The 17,500-nt window shown below is 63.0% G+C and overlaps 1 long non-coding RNA gene, 2 other non-coding genes and 1 pseudogene across 3 annotated transcripts in view; 3 read left to right on the forward strand and 1 right to left on the reverse strand.

Annotated features, from left to right (window-relative positions):
- The window catches only part of LOC142792418 (uncharacterized), a 22,476-nt gene that overhangs the window by 3,697 nt on the left and 1,279 nt on the right, over positions 1-17,500 (reverse strand). The window lies entirely within an intron of this gene.
- LOC142792438 (small subunit ribosomal RNA) lies at positions 12,543-14,357 on the forward strand. The gene has a single exon (XR_012890926.1). It is a non-coding gene; the product is annotated as a small subunit ribosomal RNA (ribosomal RNA).
- On the forward strand, positions 16,077-16,229 carry LOC142792425 (5.8S ribosomal RNA). Its single transcript, XR_012890913.1, has one exon. It is a non-coding gene; the product is annotated as a 5.8S ribosomal RNA (ribosomal RNA).
- Positions 17,384-17,500, forward strand: part of LOC142792454 (large subunit ribosomal RNA) — a 7,778-nt pseudogene continuing 7,661 nt past the window's right edge.

Consider the following 17,500-nt stretch of genomic DNA (forward strand, 5'->3'; position numbering starts at 1 on the left):
CTGACGCAGTTTTCGCGCCGCCCCGGCTGACGCGGTTTCGTGCCGCCCCGGCAGACGCGGTTTTCGCGCCGCCCCGGCTGACGCGGTTTCGTGCCGCCCCGGCAGACGCAGTTCGGACTTAGCACTTTTCGGCTGTGCCTGGCTGGCGGCCCACTCACTCAATCGCCATGTCTGTTTGCCACAGTTTTCCCGGTGGTGCCGCACCCGGGCTCGCCCCGGCTGACGCAGTTTTCGCGCCGCCCCGGCTGACGCGGTTTCGTGCCGCCCCGGCAGACGCGGTTTTCGCGCCGCCCCGGCTGACGCGGTTTCGTGCCGCCCCGGCAGACGCAGTTCGGACTTAGCACTTTTCGGCTGTGCCTGGCTGGCGGCCCACTCACTCGATCGCCATGTCTGTTTGCCACAGTTTTCCCGGTGGTGCCGCACCCGGGCTCGCCCCGGCAGACGCGTTTTTTTTTTTTCTTTCGCCCCGGCTGACGCAGTTTTCGCGCCGCCCCGGCTGACGCGGTTTCGTGCCGCCCCGGCAGACGCGGTTTTTTGCGCCGCCCCGGCTGACGCGGTTTTTGCCGCCCCGGCTGACGCAGTTCGGACTTAGCACTTTTCGGCTGTGCCTGGCTGGCGGCCCACTCACTCGATCGCCATGTCTGTTTGCCACAGTTTTCCCGGTGGTGCCGCACCCGGGCTCGCCCCGGCTGACGCAGTTTTCGCGCCGCCCCGGCTGACGCGGTTTCGTGCCGCCCCGGCAGACGCGGTTTTCGCGCCGCCCCGGCTGACGCGGTTTCGTGCCGCCCCGGCAGACGCAGTTCGGACTTAGCACTTTTCGGCTGTGCCTGGCTGGCGGCCCACTCACTCGATCGCCATGTCTGTTTGCCACAGTTTTCCCGGTGGTGCCGCACCCGGGCTCGCCCCGGCTGACGCAGTTTTCGCGCCGCCCCGGCTGACGCGGTTTCGTGCCGCCCCGGCAGACGCGGTTTTCGCGCCGCCCCGGCTGACGCGGTTTCGTGCCGCCCCGGCAGACGCAGTTCGGACTTAGCACTTTTCGGCTGTGCCTGGCTGGCGGCCCACTCACTCAATCGCCATGTCTGTTTGCCACAGTTTTCCCGGTGGTGCCGCACCCGGGCTCGCCCCGGCTGACGCAGTTTTCGCGCCGCCCCGGCTGACGCGGTTTCGTGCCGCCCCGGCAGACGCGGTTTTCGCGCCGCCCCGGCTGACGCGGTTTCGTGCCGCCCCGGCAGACGCAGTTCGGACTTAGCACTTTTCGGCTGTGCCTGGCTGGCGGCCCACTCACTCGATCGCCATGTCTGTTTGCCACAGTTTTCCCGGTGGTGCCGCACCCGGGCTCGCCCCGGCAGACGCGTTTTTTTTTTTTCTTTCGCCCCGGCTGACGCAGTTTTCGCGCCGCCCCGGCTGACGCGGTTTCGTGCCGCCCCGGCAGACGCGGTTTTTTGCGCCGCCCCGGCTGACGCGGTTTTTGCCGCCCCGGCTGACGCAGTTCGGACTTAGCACTTTTCGGCTGTGCCTGGCTGGCGGCCCACTCACTCGATCGCCATGTCTGTTTGCCACAGTTTTCCCGGTGGTGCCGCACCCGGGCTCGCCCCGGCTGACGCAGTTTTCGCGCCGCCCCGGCTGACGCGGTTTCGTGCCGCCCCGGCAGACGCGGTTTTCGCGCCGCCCCGGCTGACGCGGTTTCGTGCCGCCCCGGCAGACGCAGTTCGGACTTAGCACTTTTCGGCTGTGCCTGGCTGGCGGCCCACTCACTCGATCGCCATGTCTGTTTGCCACAGTTTTCCCGGTGGTGCCGCACCCGGGCTCGCCCCGGCTGACGCAGTTTTCGCGCCGCCCCGGCTGACGCGGTTTCGTGCCGCCCCGGCAGACGCGGTTTTCGCGCCGCCCCGGCTGACGCGGTTTCGTGCCGCCCCGGCAGACGCAGTTCGGACTTAGCACTTTTCGGCTGTGCCTGGCTGGCGGCCCACTCACTCGATCGCCATGTCTGTTTGCCACAGTTTTCCCGGTGGTGCCGCACCCGGGCTCGCCCCGGCAGACGCGTTTTTTTTTTCTTTCGCCCCGGCTGACGCAGTTTTCGCGCCGCCCCGGCTGACGCGGTTTCGTGCCGCCCCGGCAGACGCGGTTTTTTTGCGCCGCCCCGGCTGACGCGGTTTTTGCCGCCCCGGCTGACGCAGTTCGGACTTGGCACTTTTTGGCTGAGCCTGGCTGGTGGCCCACTCACTCGATCGCCATGTCTGTTAGCCACAGTTTTCCCGGTGGTGCCGCACCCGGGCTCGCCCCGGCTGACGCAGTTTTCGCGCCGCCCCGGCAGACGCGGTTTTCGCGCCGCCCCGGCTGACGCGGTTTTTGCCGCCCCGGCTGACGCAGTTCGGACTTGGCACTTTTTGGGCTGAGCCTGGCTGGCGGCCCACTCACTCGATCGCCATGTCTGTTTGCCACAGTCTTCCCGGTGGTGCCGCACCCGGGCTCGCCCCGGCAGACGCGTTTTTTTTTTCTTTCGCCCCGGCAGACGTGGTTCCCCCCCCCCCCCTTTTCGCTCGCCCCGGCTGACGAGGTTTTCGCGCCGCCCCGGCTGACGCAGTTTTCGCGCCGCCCCGGCTGACGCGGTTTCGTGCCGCCCCGGCTGACGCGGTTTTCGCGCCGCCCCGGCTGACGCGGTTTTTGCGTCGCCCCGGCTGACACGGTTCGGACTTTGCACTTTTCGGCTGTGCCTGGCTGGCGGCCCACTCACTCGATCGCCATGTCTGTTTGCCACAGTTTTCCCGGTGGTGCCGCACCCGGGCTCGCCCCGGCTGACGCAGTTTTCGCGCCGCCCCGGCTGACGCGGTTTCGTGCCGCCCCGGCAGACGCGGTTTTCGCGCCGCCCCGGCTGACGCGGTTTCGTGCCGCCCCGGCAGACGCAGTTCGGACTTAGCACTTTTCGGCTGTGCCTGGCTGGCGGCCCACTCACTCGATCGCCATGTCTGTTTGCCACAGTTTTCCCGGTGGTGCCGCACCCGGGCTCGCCCCGGCTGACGCAGTTTTCGCGCCGCCCCGGCTGACGCGGTTTCGTGCCGCCCCGGCAGACGCGGTTTTCGCGCCGCCCCGGCTGACGCGGTTTCGTGCCGCCCCGGCAGACGCAGTTCGGACTTACCACTTTTCGGCTGTGCCTGGCTGGCGGCCCACTCACTCGATCGCCATGTCTGTTTGCCACAGTTTTCCCGGTGGTGCCGCACCCGGGCTCGCCCCGGCAGACGCGTTTTTTTTTTTTCTTTCGCCCCGGCTGACGCAGTTTTCGCGCCGCCCCGGCTGACGCGGTTTCGTGCCGCCCCGGCAGACGCGGTTTTTTGCGCCGCCCCGGCTGACGCGGTTTTTGCCGCCCCGGCTGACGCAGTTCGGACTTAGCACTTTTCGGCTGTGCCTGGCTGGCGGCCCACTCACTCGATCGCCATGTCTGTTTGCCACAGTTTTCCCGGTGGTGCCGCACCCGGGCTCGCCCCGGCTGACGCAGTTTTCGCGCCGCCCCGGCTGACGCGGTTTCGTGCCGCCCCGGCAGACGCGGTTTTCGCGCCGCCCCGGCTGACGCGGTTTCGTGCCGCCCCGGCAGACGCAGTTCGGACTTAGCACTTTTCGGCTGTGCCTGGCTGGCGGCCCACTCACTCGATCGCCATGTCTGTTTGCCACAGTTTTCCCGGTGGTGCCGCACCCGGGCTCGCCCCGGCTGACGCAGTTTTCGCGCCGCCCCGGCTGACGCGGTTTCGTGCCGCCCCGGCAGACGCGGTTTTCGCGCCGCCCCGGCTGACGCGGTTTCGTGCCGCCCCGGCAGACGCAGTTCGGACTTAGCACTTTTCGGCTGTGCCTGGCTGGCGGCCCACTCACTCGATCGCCATGTCTGTTTGCCACAGTTTTCCCGGTGGTGCCGCACCCGGGCTCGCCCCGGCAGACGCGTTTTTTTTTTTCTTTCGCCCCGGCTGACGCAGTTTTCGCGCCGCCCCGGCTGACGCGGTTTCGTGCCGCCCCGGCAGACGCGGTTTTTTTGCGCCGCCCCGGCTGACGCGGTTTTTGCCGCCCCGGCTGACGCAGTTCGGACTTGGCACTTTTTGGCTGAGCCTGGCTGGTGGCCCACTCACTCGATCGCCATGTCTGTTAGCCACAGTTTTCCCGGTGGTGCCGCACCCGGGCTCGCCCCGGCTGACGCAGTTTTCGCGCCGCCCCGGCAGACGCGGTTTTCGCGCCGCCCCGGCTGACGCGGTTTTTGCCGCCCCGGCTGACGCAGTTCGGACTTGGCACTTTTTGGGCTGAGCCTGGCTGGCGGCCCACTCACTCGATCGCCATGTCTGTTTGCCACAGTCTTCCCGGTGGTGCCGCACCCGGGCTCGCCCCGGCAGACGCGTTTTTTTTTTCTTTCGCCCCGGCAGACGTGGTTCCCCCCCCCCCCCCTTTTCGCTCGCCCCGGCTGACGAGGTTTTCGCGCCGCCCCGGCTGACGCAGTTTTCGCGCCGCCCCGGCTGACGCGGTTTCGTGCCGCCCCGGCTGACGCGGTTTTCGCGCCGCCCCGGCTGACGCGGTTTTTGCGTCGCCCCGGCTGACACGGTTCGGACTTTGCACTTTTCGGCTGTGCCTGGCTGGCGGCCCACTCACTCGATCGCCATGTCTGTTTGCCACAGTTTTCCCGGTGGTGCCGCACCCGGGCTCGCCCCGGCTGACGCAGTTTTCGCGCCGCCCCGGCTGACGCGGTTTCGTGCCGCCCCGGCAGACGCGGTTTTCGCGCCGCCCCGGCTGACGCGGTTTCGTGCCGCCCCGGCAGACGCAGTTCGGACTTAGCACTTTTCGGCTGTGCCTGGCTGGCGGCCCACTCACTCGATCGCCATGTCTGTTTGCCACAGTTTTCCCGGTGGTGCCGCACCCGGGCTCGCCCCGGCTGACGCAGTTTTCGCGCCGCCCCGGCTGACGCGGTTTCGTGCCGCCCCGGCAGACGCGGTTTTCGCGCCGCCCCGGCTGACGCGGTTTCGTGCCGCCCCGGCAGACGCAGTTCGGACTTAGCACTTTTCGGCTGTGCCTGGCTGGCGGCCCACTCACTCGATCGCCATGTCTGTTTGCCACAGTTTTCCCGGTGGTGCCGCACCCGGGCTCGCCCCGGCAGACGCGTTTTTTTTTTTTTCTTTCGCCCCGGCTGACGCAGTTTTCGCGCCGCCCCGGCTGACGCGGTTTCGTGCCGCCCCGGCAGACGCGGTTTTTTGCGCCGCCCCGGCTGACGCGGTTTTTGCCGCCCCGGCTGACGCAGTTCGGACTTAGCACTTTTCGGCTGTGCCTGGCTGGCGGCCCACTCACTCGATCGCCATGTCTGTTTGCCACAGTTTTCCCGGTGGTGCCGCACCCGGGCTCGCCCCGGCTGACGCAGTTTTCGCGCCGCCCCGGCTGACGCGGTTTCGTGCCGCCCCGGCAGACGCGGTTTTCGCGCCGCCCCGGCTGACGCGGTTTCGTGCCGCCCCGGCAGACGCAGTTCGGACTTAGCACTTTTCGGCTGTGCCTGGCTGGCGGCCCACTCACTCGATCGCCATGTCTGTTTGCCACAGTTTTCCCGGTGGTGCCGCACCCGGGCTCGCCCCGGCAGACGCGTTTTTTTTTTTTTCTTTCGCCCCGGCTGACGCAGTTTTCGCGCCGCCCCGGCTGACGCGGTTTCGTGCCGCCCCGGCAGACGCGGTTTTTTGCGCCGCCCCGGCTGACGCGGTTTTTGCCGCCCCGGCTGACGCAGTTCGGACTTAGCACTTTTCGGCTGTGCCTGGCTGGCGGCCCACTCACTCGATCGCCATGTCTGTTTGCCACAGTTTTCCCGGTGGTGCCGCACCCGGGCTCGCCCCGGCTGACGCAGTTTTCGCGCCGCCCCGGCTGACGCGGTTTCGTGCCGCCCCGGCAGACGCGGTTTTCGCGCCGCCCCGGCTGACGCGGTTTCGTGCCGCCCCGGCAGACGCAGTTCGGACTTAGCACTTTTCGGCTGTGCCTGGCTGGCGGCCCACTCACTCGATCGCCATGTCTGTTTGCCACAGTTTTCCCGGTGGTGCCGCACCCGGGCTCGCCCCGGCTGACGCAGTTTTCGCGCCGCCCCGGCTGACGCGGTTTCGTGCCGCCCCGGCAGACGCGGTTTTCGCGCCGCCCCGGCTGACGCGGTTTCGTGCCGCCCCGGCAGACGCAGTTCGGACTTAGCACTTTTCGGCTGTGCCTGGCTGGCGGCCCACTCACTCGATCGCCATGTCTGTTTGCCACAGTTTTCCCGGTGGTGCCGCACCCGGGCTCGCCCCGGCAGACGCAGTTTTCGCGCCGCCCCGGCAGACGCGGTTTTCGCGCCGCCCCGGCTGACGCGGTTTTTGCCGCCCCGGCTGACGCAGTTCGGACTTGGCACTTTTTGGGCTGAGCCTGGCTGGCGGCCCACTCACTCGATCGCCATGTCTGTTTGCCACAGTCTTCCCGGTGGTGCCGCACCCGGGCTCGCCCCGGCAGACGCGTTTTTTTTTCTTTCGCCCCGGCAGACGTGGTTCCCCCCCCCCCCTTTTCGCTCGCCCCGGCTGACGAGGTTTTCGCGCCGCCCCGGCTGACGCAGTTTTCGCGCCGCCCCGGCTGACGCGGTTTCGTGCCGCCCCGGCTGACGCGGTTTTCGCGCCGCCCCGGCTGACGCGGTTTTTGCGTCGCCCCGGCTGACACGGTTCGGACTTTGCACTTTTCGGCTGTGCCTGGCTGGCGGCCCACTCACTCGATCGCCATGTCTGTTTGCCACAGTTTTCCCGGTGGTGCCGCACCCGGGCTTGCCCCGGCAGACGCGTTTTTTTTTTTTCTTTTCGCCCCGGCTGACGCAGTTTTCGCCCCGCCCCGGCTGACGCGGTTTCGTGCCGCCCCGGCAGACGCGGTTTTTTGCGCCGCCCCGGCTGACGCGGTTTTTGCCGCCCCGGCTGACGCAGTTCGGACTTTGCACTTTTTGGCTGAGCCTGGCTGGCGGCCCACTCACTCGATCGCCATGTCTGTTTGCCACAGTTTTCCCGGTGGTGCCGCACCCGGGCTCGCCCCGGCAGACGCGTTTTTTTTTTTCCTTCGCCCCGGCAGACGTGGTTCCCCCCCCCCCCCTCCGTCTTTCTTTTTGTTTTTTTTTTTTTCGCCGCGGCTGAAGTGGATTTTTCGGTGCCTCGACGCCCCGGTAGTCGCGGTTTTTCCGTTTCCGCACGGCCCCGGCTGACGCTGCTCGGTCACAGTCGCCTTTTGTGAGGATTGCAGACTTCTTGAGCGCGGGTGTTTTTTTTTTGTTGTTGTTGTTGTTTTATTACGCATTCGCTCCAGCAGACGCTGTTTAGACTTTTTGTTTCCTCTTTTATCCTGCGACGAGGTGACGAGGTTTATTCGGTGCCCCGCCGCCCCGGCTGAAGTGATTTTTCCTGTCCCGTGCCGCCCCGGCTGACGCGGTTGGGACTTCGCGTTTGTTCGGCCGCCACGGGTTTTGGCGCACTCGCTCGGTTGCTTGTTGTTGCCACTTGTTGCGAACCCAGGTTTCTTGAGCGAGCGCGGGCGTTTTTTCTTCCTTTCTTTCTTTGTTCTATGTGTTAGCGAATCGGCCTTTAATATCACACGAGGACTCACAACCAACAATTTTCAGTTTGAAGTGTAAAAAATCTGCAGGTGTTGACGTAACTGACTTGCCCCGTACCCTTGAGTACATCCATGAAGTTCTCGTAGTACTACTAAATCGCATTATTCCAAGTGGAGAAATTCCCATAAACTTGCAAACCTCTACACGAAAATCGGTGCGCGTGATAAAGTTGAAAATTATCGTCCGATATCAAATGTGCCTTCTATAACACAAATTCTAGGAAAAAAAAAAAAAAAACACTTGTTCGCCGTTCTCTGCGCCGTGACTGGCAGCACTCCGGCGAAGCGAAACGGGGTCGATTCGAGCACGATATCGGCGTCTTTCGACGTGCTCGCCGGCGACCGTCGCACGAGTACGTCGCACGAGCGCGTCTGCCGGGGCGCCGTTTGCGAAGCCGACGCAAAAGTGGGAACCGCCGCTCGGATGATCGCCGCTTTCGGCAGAGTGAGTGTTGGCACTCCGGGGAAGCGAAACAGCGTGAATGCGCCCACGAAATCGGCGTATTTTGAAGTGCCCGCCGGCGACCGTCGCACGAGTACGGTAAACCGCGTCAGCCGGGGCGTAGTTCGGGACGCCGACGAAAAAGTGGGAAGCGCAACTCGGATCTTCGCCGTTTTTGCAGGAGTGAGTGGCGGCCCTCCTGCGAGACCAAGAAGCATCGATTCGTGCACGAATTCGGCGCCTTTCGACGTGATCGCCGGCGACCGTCGCTCGAGTAGGGCAAACCGCGTCTGCCGGGGCGGGCTTCGGGACGCCGATGCGAAAGTGGGAAACGCTGCTCGGATGTTCGCCGTTTTTGGCCGAGTGAGTGCTGGCACTCGGGCGAAGCCAAACGGGGCCGATTACGGCACGATATCGGCGTCTTTCGACGTGCCCGGCGGCGACCGTCGCACGAGTACGGTAAACCGCGTCAGCCCGGGCGGAGTTCGGGACGCCGATGCGAAAGTGGAGAACGCCGCTCGGATCTTCGCCGTTTTTGGAGGAGTGAGTGGCGGCACTCCGGAGAAGCCAAGGAGCGCCAATTAGCGCACGATATCGGCGTCTTTCGACGCGCTCGCCGGCGACCGTCGAACGAGTAGGGCAAACCGCGTCTGCCGGGGCGGGGTTTACGACGCCGACGCAAAAGTGGGAACCGCCGCTCGGATGTTGGCCGTTTTTGGCAGAGTGAGTGCTGGCACACCGGCGACGCGAAAGAGCGCGAAAGCGCCCACGAAAGTGGCGTATTTGGACGTGCTTGACGGCGACCGCTGCAGGAGTACGAAAAACCACGTCAGCCGGGGCGAGCGACCCACGGCGGTCTGGGTGCTTATCGCTGCTATTATAGGGGCACCCCGGCAGACGCAGAAAAAAAAAATTTTTTTTCGACCTTCTTTTTTGCTGGTCGAGCTCGGGTAACCCAGGTCGCAATGGGAGCCGCGCACGAAAGCGGCGTCGCGAGACGCGTTCGCGGTCGCTAGTCGCACGAGCTCGGCAACCGCGTCAGCCGGCGCGGAGTTCGGGATGCCGACGGCTAAGTGGGTACCGCTGCTCGGATGTTCGCCGTTTTTGGCCGAGTGAGTGCTGGCACTCCGGCGAAGCGAAACGGGGCCGATTCGGGCACGATATCGGCGTATTTCGACGTGCTCGCCGGCGACCGTCGCACGAGTACGGCAAAGCGCGTCTGCCGGGGCGAGGTTTGCGATGCCGACGAAAAAGTGGGAAGCGCCGCTCGGATCTTCGCCGTTTTTGCAGGAGTGAGTGGCGGCCCTCCTGCGAGACCAAGAAGCATCGACTCGCGCACGATATCGGTGTCTTTCGACGTGCCCGCCGGCCACCGCCGCACGAGTACGGCAAACCGCGTATGCCGGGGCGGGGTTGGCGACGCCGACGCAAAAGTGGGAACCGCCACTAGGATGTTCGCCGTTTTTGGCAGAGTGAGTGCTGGCACACCGGCGACGCGAAAGAGCGCGAAAGCGCCCACGAAAGTGGCGTATTTGGACGTGCTTGACGGCGACCGCTGCAGGAGTACGAAAAACCACGTCAGCCGGGGCGAGCGACCCACGGCGGTCTGGGTGCTTATCGCTGCTATTATAGGGGCACCCCGGCAGACGCAGAAAAAAAAAATTTTTTTTCGACCTTCTTTTTTGCTGGTCGAGCTCGGGTAACCCAGGTCGCAATGGGAGCCGCGCACGAAAGCGGCGTCGCGAGACGCGTTCGCGGTCGCTAGTCGCACGAGCTCGGCAACCGCGTCAGCCGGCGCGGAGTTCGGGATGCCGACGGCTAAGTGGGTACCGCTGCTCGGATGTTCGCCGTTTTTGGCCGAGTGAGTGCTGGCACTCCGGCGAAGCGAAACGGGGCCGATTCGGGCACGATATCGGCGTATTTCGACGTGCTCGCCGGCGACCGTCGCACGAGTACGGCAAAGCGCGTCTGCCGGGGCGAGGTTTGCGATGCCGACGAAAAAGTGGGAAGCGCCGCTCGGATCTTCGCCGTTTTTGCAGGAGTGAGTGGCGGCCCTCCTGCGAGACCAAGAAGCATCGACTCGCGCACGATATCGGTGTCTTTCGACGTGCCCGCCGGCCACCGCCGCACGAGTACGGCAAACCGCGTATGCCGGGGCGGGGTTGGCGACGCCGACGCAAAAGTGGGAACCGCCACTAGGATGTTCGCCGTTTTTGGCAGAGTGAGTGCTGGCACTCCGGCGAAGCGAAAGAGCGCGAATGCGCCCACGAAAGTGGCGTGTTTGGACGTGCTTGACGACGACCACCGCAGGAAAACGAAAAACCACGTCAGCCGGGGCGAGCGACCCATGGCGGTCTGGGTGCTTATCGCTGCTATTATAGGGGCACCCCGGCAGACGCAAAAAAAAAAAAAATTTTTTTTCGACATTCTTTCTTGCTCGTCGACCTCGGGTGACCCAGGTCGCAGTGGGAGCCGCGCACGAAAGCGGCGTCGCGAGACGGCTTCGCGGTCGCTAGTCGCACGAGCTCGGCAACCGCGTCTGCCGGGGCGGAGTTCGGGACGCCGACGGCTAAGTGGGAACCGCCGCTCGGATGTTCGCCGTTTGTGGCCGAGTGAGTGCTGGCACTCCGGCGAAGCCAAACGGGGCCGATTCCGGCACGATATCGGCGTCTTTCTACGTGCTCGCCGGCGACCGTCGCACGAGTACGGCAAAGTGCGTCTGCCGGGGCGGGGTTTGCGACGCGTACGCAATAGTGAGAACCGTCGCTCGGATGTTCGTCGTCTTTCGCCGAGCCAGTGCTGGCACTCCGGCGAAGCCGAACGGAGCCGATTCGGGCACGATATCGGCGTCTTTCCACGTGCTCGCCGGCGACCGTCGCACGAGTACGGTAAACCGCGTCAGCCGGGGCGGAGTTCGGGACGCCGATGCGAAAGTGGGAAGCGCCGCTCGGATCTTCGCCGTTTTTGGAGGAGTCAGTGGCGGCACTCCGGTGAAGCCAAGGTGCGCCAATTCGCGCACGATATCGGCGTCTTTCGACGTGCCCGCCGGCCACCGTCGCACGAGTACGGCAAACCTCGTCTGCCGGGGCGGGGTTTGCGACGCCGACGCAAAAGTGGGAACCGCCGCTCGGATGTTCGCCGTTTTTGGCAGAGTGAGTGCTGGCACTCCGGCGAAGCGAAAGAGCGTGAATGCGCCCACGAAAGTAGCGTATTTGGACGTGCTTGACGGCGACCGCCGCAGGAGTACGAAAAACCACGTCAGCCGGGGCGAGCGACCCACGGCGGTCTGGGTGCTTATCGCTGCTATTATAGGGGCACCCCGGCAGACGCAGAAAGAAAAAAAAAAAAAAATGGGGACATGGCGTGCGTCACCGTGCGGCTTCGCAGCGTTGCCGAAGTCGCCGAGCCCTTCGACTGAGCCGAACGGCGGACAGGGAACGTTGGTCGGCCGTTCTAACCTGTCGGTGCCACGCCGAGACGTCGTTAAGGAAAACCGCGTCGTGGGCCTCTACGACGCCGTCGAGTCGTTGTACGTTTGGTGTCCAGCGTGTCGGCGGCGAGTAGCGGACACGTCGTTCACGACTTCGGTCTTTCGCAGTCGACGCGAACTTGCGGAGAGTCGTGGTGCCTCACGTTTTCGGCAGAAACCGCGGCGGAATTTTCCCGTGCGTGCGCGCACGACCTCGGTGCTGTGCCGTCAGCGTAGTGTTGCACAAACTCGTGGCCTACCCAAGGTGCGGTACGTTTGCGGCCGTATCCTCGGTGGGAATTTCGTGAGTAGGGTCGCAAATTCTACGACCTCGGCGGGTTTGAGAGCGACGTAGACTTGTGGCACGCTCAACGTGCCACACGTTTCGGGGCACACCCGCGGTGAAATTTTCTCGAGTACGCTCGTATTAGTGCCCAAGGAGGTCTGGGTACTTATCGCTGCTATTATGTGGGGGTTCTCGTGAGCGGCGTACGCGAAAGCGACCGGGTGTCTGATATGCGGCGGGCTTCGGCCTCGTCAAGCGTGTCCTCGGGTCTGCTCCAGGGGAATCCACGGCAGTCGTCTGCAGCCTCATCCGCTTGATGCGTTAGGGGCTGGTTGTCGGACGGTGCCGTTTTACCACGATATCGAGGTGTGTTCCGTGTCGTCCTCGGGCGATTCAGATGCGAAAGCGCCGAAGACGCGGGCGTGACCCGTCGTCTGGCGGCTTTGCAGTCTCGGCTCCGTTGCTAGTTCCGGCCGGTCCACCGACAGTGCAGCGGGCTTGGGCAACCCGCACGGCGCGACCGAGTCGATGCAACGAAAAAGAGCGAGCATGAACGTGCTTCTTGCCGCACGGCTCCCACTCGTCTTTCGGGAAGGTTGTGCCGTAGCGAGCTCGAACGCCGTCATCTCGGAGTGCAAAATAAGCGTGTTGGGGCGCCTGAAGGTGGCCTCCGCCGCACACAGACTGCGTCCGGCCCGCCGAAGGCGAGGACGGACGCGCAGTCGAACGATTACCTGGTTGATCCTGCCAGTAATCATATGCTTGTCTCAAAGATTAAGCCATGCATGTCTAAGTACATGCCGAAATAAGGCGAAACCGCGAATGGCTCATTAAATCAGTTATGGTTCCTTAGATCGTTTCTTCCTACTTGGATAACTGTGGCAATTCTAGAGCTAATACATGCAGTGAGCCTGGAGCCCTTTGGGTAACGGGTGCTTTTATTAGACCAAGATCGATCGGGTTTCGGCCCGTATTGTGTGGTGACTCTGGATAACTTTGTGCTGATCGCATGGCCACGAGCCGGCGACGTTTCTTTCAAGTGTCTGCCTTATCAACTTTCGATGGTAGGTTACTTGCTTACCATGGTTGTTACGGGTAACGGAGAATCAGGGTTCGATTCCGGAGAGGGAGCCTGAGAAACGGCTACCACATCCAAGGAAGGCAGCAGGCGCGCAAATTACCCACTCCCGGCACGGGGAGGTAGTGACGAAAAATAACAATACGGGACTCTTTTGAGGCCCCGTAATTGAAATGAGTACACTCTAAATCCTTTAACGAGGATCAATTGGAGGGCAAGTCTGGTGCCAGCAGCCGCGGTAATTCCAGCTCCAATAGCGTATACTAAAGCTGCTGCGGTTAAAAAGCTCGTAGTTGGATCTCAGTTCCAGACGAGTAGTGCATCTACCCGATGCGACGGCTCGGACTGAACATCATGCCGGTTCTTTCTTGGTGCACTTCATTGTGTGCCTCGAGATGGCCGGTGCTTTTACTTTGAAAAAATTAGAGTGCTCAACGCAGGCGAGTCGCCTGAATAAACTTGCATGGAATAATAGAACAAGACCTCGTTTCTGTTCTGTTGGTTTTTGGAATACGAGGTAATGATTAAGAGGGACGGACGGGGGCATTCGTATTGCGGCGCTAGAGGTGAAATTCTTGGACCGTCGCAAGACGAACTACTGCGAAAGCATTTGCCAAGAATGTTTTCATTGATCAAGAACGAAAGTCAGAGGTTCGAAGGCGATCAGATACCGCCCTAGTTCTGACCATAAACGATGCCAACCAGCGATCCGCCTGAGTTACTCAAATGACTCGGCGGGCAGCTTCCGGGAAACCAAAGTATTTGGGTTCCGGGGGAAGTATGGTTGCAAAGCTGAAACTTAAAGGAATTGACGGAAGGGCACCACCAGGAGTGGAGCCTGCGGCTTAATTTGACTCAACACGGGAAAACTTACCCGGCCCGGACACTGGGAGGATTGACAGATTGAGAGCTCTTTCTTGATTCGGTGGATGGTGGTGCATGGCCGTTCTTAGTTGGTGGAGCGATTTGTCTGGTTAATTCCGATAACGAACGAGACTCTAGCCTATTAAATAGGTGCGGGGTTCCCAGCACCTTACAACCTTCTTAGAGGGACAAGCGGCTCCTAGCCGCACGAAACAGAGCAATAACAGGTCTGTGATGCCCTTAGATGTCCGGGGCCGCACGCGCGCTACACTGAAGGAAGCAGCGTGTCTTTATCCCTGTCTGAAAAGACTGGGTAACCCGTGGAACTTCTTTCGTGATTGGGATAGGGGCTTGCAATTGTTCCCCTTGAACGAGGAATTCCCAGTAAGCGCGAGTCATAAGCTCGCGTTGATTACGTCCCTGCCCTTTGTACACACCGCCCGTCGCTACTACCGATTGAATGATTTAGTGAGGTCTTCGGACCGATGTCCGGCGCGGCCTTTCGGTTGCGCCGGTCTGTTGGAAAGATGACCAAACTTGATCATTTAGAGGAAGTAAAAGTCGTAACAAGGTTTCCGTAGGTGAACCTGCGGAAGGATCATTAACGGATTGTGAAGGGTGAGCGCCTCAGCTGCGTCTGCGCCCGACACTTTCTGCCGCTGACCCCGTTTGGACGCGGGGTCGGCTTTTCCCCACGGGGCTGCCTGAATGTGGAGCGGCACCCCGTGACAAATTGTTGCGCCCAGCGGACGCCAACACCGCGACCTTGGACGGTCGGCCAGGTGGCGGACGCGGGTACAAACGGCGCAACGCACTCATAGGTCGGCTTTCGACCCGCCACTGCACCGTGGCTCGAAGCGCTCGAAATGCGCGACCCGACCGCTGCGGGACCGCCTAGTACTGTAAACAGGAGCGGCGGAGCGCGAACGGCGAGTCGTGGTTACGTCGGTAGAAGGCGAGGCTGCGCGTTCCCGAAACGCCAGCCGAGTGCCCTCCCGACCGTTCGAGCGTGCAAGAACGAGACCCGACAATCGCGCGGCGACTGCCAAGTACGAGAGGAACGGCACAAGCGTCGGCGGTCGGTCAAGGAACTGGCGATGTGACGGGTCCGCTGTGCACCAGTGCATACCGTCCCGCCGTCCGCGGCAAGCGCCTCCGCGTCCTCGGGTGACGGAGGCTGCCGGTCGGTTCTTGCAGGCGAGGGATCTCGCTGGCACCGGTTCGCGTTGACGCGCGGCCGGTCATGGCACGGCGATGCGACGGCCGAGGTGCGCAGTACTCGATGGAGGAACCGCACGCTCCGATGACCGTCCCGCCCTCCGCGGCGTATGCGTACCGACCGTAATGGTTGCAGCAGCGCCGGCCGGCTTTTGAATTCGCCACACGAAACACGGTGCGAGATCGCGGTTAGGGGAGCGTCGACGTTGCCAGGCGTTTTGCTTGCTGCCGAGGGAAAGGCGGCACGGCCACGTCGCGCTCGTCGCGATTAGCGGGTCTGCGCGCTTTGGGAAGGTGCCGCAACGACTTGCCGAAAGAGGAAGCACGGAAGAACGAGGGACTTGGACGTCCCGACAATTGAACGCACTTGCGGCCAGGCCCTTGCTGGCTTCGTTCTTCCGCCTCGAGTAGGCTCGTACGCGGCTCCGGCGCCGAAAGTGGTCCTTGGCACCGACTTCGGTGGACGTGGGAAGTGCCGCGCAAGTACGGCGCGCCTGGCTCCACCTGTTGGCTAAAGTAGGCAGCCGGATCGGCATTTTGGTGTGCGGTGGCAAACCGTGGATGCGAAAAAAGCTTGTGCGATTTCGTGGAACAAAAAGCGGGGGTCCCCCTTTTTATGCGGAGGAGACCGACCCGCCTGCCGTGGTGAACCGCGACGCCACGGTAAAAACGGGAGAGGCTTGTCGATGGGACCGTGCATCCCGCGCTCCACGGAGGCCGGGAGGCGGCCGCCCGAGGAAATGTGTAGCCGTCGAGGCCCGCATCTGCGTGCACTCTTATCCAAATGGGTGTACCGCAGGCATTTTCTGGTTAGGCGGGCCAATGAGAGCGAGCACACAACGATACCTACGGGTCCGGCTTGGAGAACCGGCTTCGACGCCTCCCGAGTATTTATAGAGGGGTGGACCACGAAAGCACTCGCAAGTAGCGAAAGCGAAACGCCGTCCGAAACACACCGTTTGCTCGATTTGCGGCAGCCGAAAAAGGCGCGGCAGAGTTTTGGAGTCCAAGCGTGCGCTGAAAAGCGCCCTTCTTGGCCACTGTTTGGCCGAGTGCCAGAAACGTTTGGTTTTGACTGTACGGAATTGAACAAACACTTTTTCACGACTCTAAGCGGTGGATCACTCGGTTCTCGGGTCGATGAAGAACGCAGCCAGCTGCGAGACTTGGTGTGAATTGCAGGACACACTGAGCACTGATTCTTTGAACGCACATTGCGGCCTTGGGTCTTCCCTTGGCTTCGTCTGTCTGAGGGTCGGATCACATATCAAGAGAGCCTTCGGCGCACAAGGGAACGTGAGCCGTCGACTCGTTTTGACCGCGTCGGCAACACGGACAGCACGCTGAACACCTCACAGCGAGCGCCAACAGCGGCCACTCAAGGGCGAGACGGTGGCGACCGTCGTGCCAGAGCCCAACCGAAACGGGGGCGACCGACTGCATTGAGGATGTGGCACCTCGTTGAGACCGCCGCAGGACTTCGAGTCGGAAGGAAGCCTGCAGGGAAAGTGCGGTCGAGGTTGCGTACTCCTCTCTGCGACCGGGCGCGCAAGAGCTGCGAGAGCCACGGACGCGCAACTTTAACGCACGGTAAACACGAGGAGCGAAAGCCGGCCAGCAAAGCTTCTCCAGCCGTGCGCAAAGTGCGCGAGATCGCAGCCTTGCGTTGCGCTTGTTGCCCTCGAAGTAAGCAGGGTGTCCCGTAGACCGGGCGCTCGAACACGCTGCGGGGCCGTGCCTCCTCCAGGCTTTGCCGCGCGAACAGGGAACGTTCGCGCGCAAAGCGCAGGGAGGTGAGGAGGCTGCGCCCGACGTTTGCGGTTCGCTGCGTACGCGGTTGATGCGGAGAGCACGGCGCGACGACTTGCCGCGAAGCGGAAAAAGTCTCCCGCACGAGTTGGCGAAACGTTGGCGAAGCTTAAGGCGTTCTCGTCGTAGTCCGCCGTCGGTCTAAGTGCTTCGCAGTTCCCGTCCCGTTCAAAAAACTGGGCCACTCCAGTTGGGGCGGGGGCGACGCTACACGAGACGATGCCTCTCGCCAGGCTGCGTGGCTGCCCTTGCGGCGGCGGCGACTGGCCTCGGCGGTGTTTGGGCTTTCGACACGGTCGTTTATCACGCAACTGCTCGGACGACGCACGCGCGCAGCGGAATGCCGCTTGCCAGCCTTGTGAAGATGTGACCCTGTACAGGGTTGCGGGCGCACTTGGTAGGGCGTCGTACTCGGTTCGCGATGGGTTTACGAACGTGTCCCGTCACTTCCACGTCACACCGGTTGTGCGCCGCACGCGTGCAGCGGGGAAGCCGATTGCCAGCCTTGTGAAGAAGTGGCCCTGTACAGGGTTGCGGGCGCACTTGGTAGGGCGAGCGCACGCGGTCGTGCAGGAAGTTGATGGAAGCGAATGTATCCGCTGTCGACCTCAGATCAGGCGAGACAACCCGCTGAATTTAAGCATATCACTAAGCGGAGGAAAAGAAACCAACAGGGATTCCCCGAGTAGCTGCGAGCGAAACGGGACCGAGCCCAGCACC

Source organism: Rhipicephalus microplus, unplaced genomic scaffold (genome assembly GCF_043290135.1).
Source record: "Rhipicephalus microplus isolate Deutch F79 unplaced genomic scaffold, USDA_Rmic scaffold_219, whole genome shotgun sequence".
In the NCBI taxonomy this organism is placed as follows: Eukaryota; Metazoa; Arthropoda; class Arachnida; order Ixodida; family Ixodidae; genus Rhipicephalus; species Rhipicephalus microplus.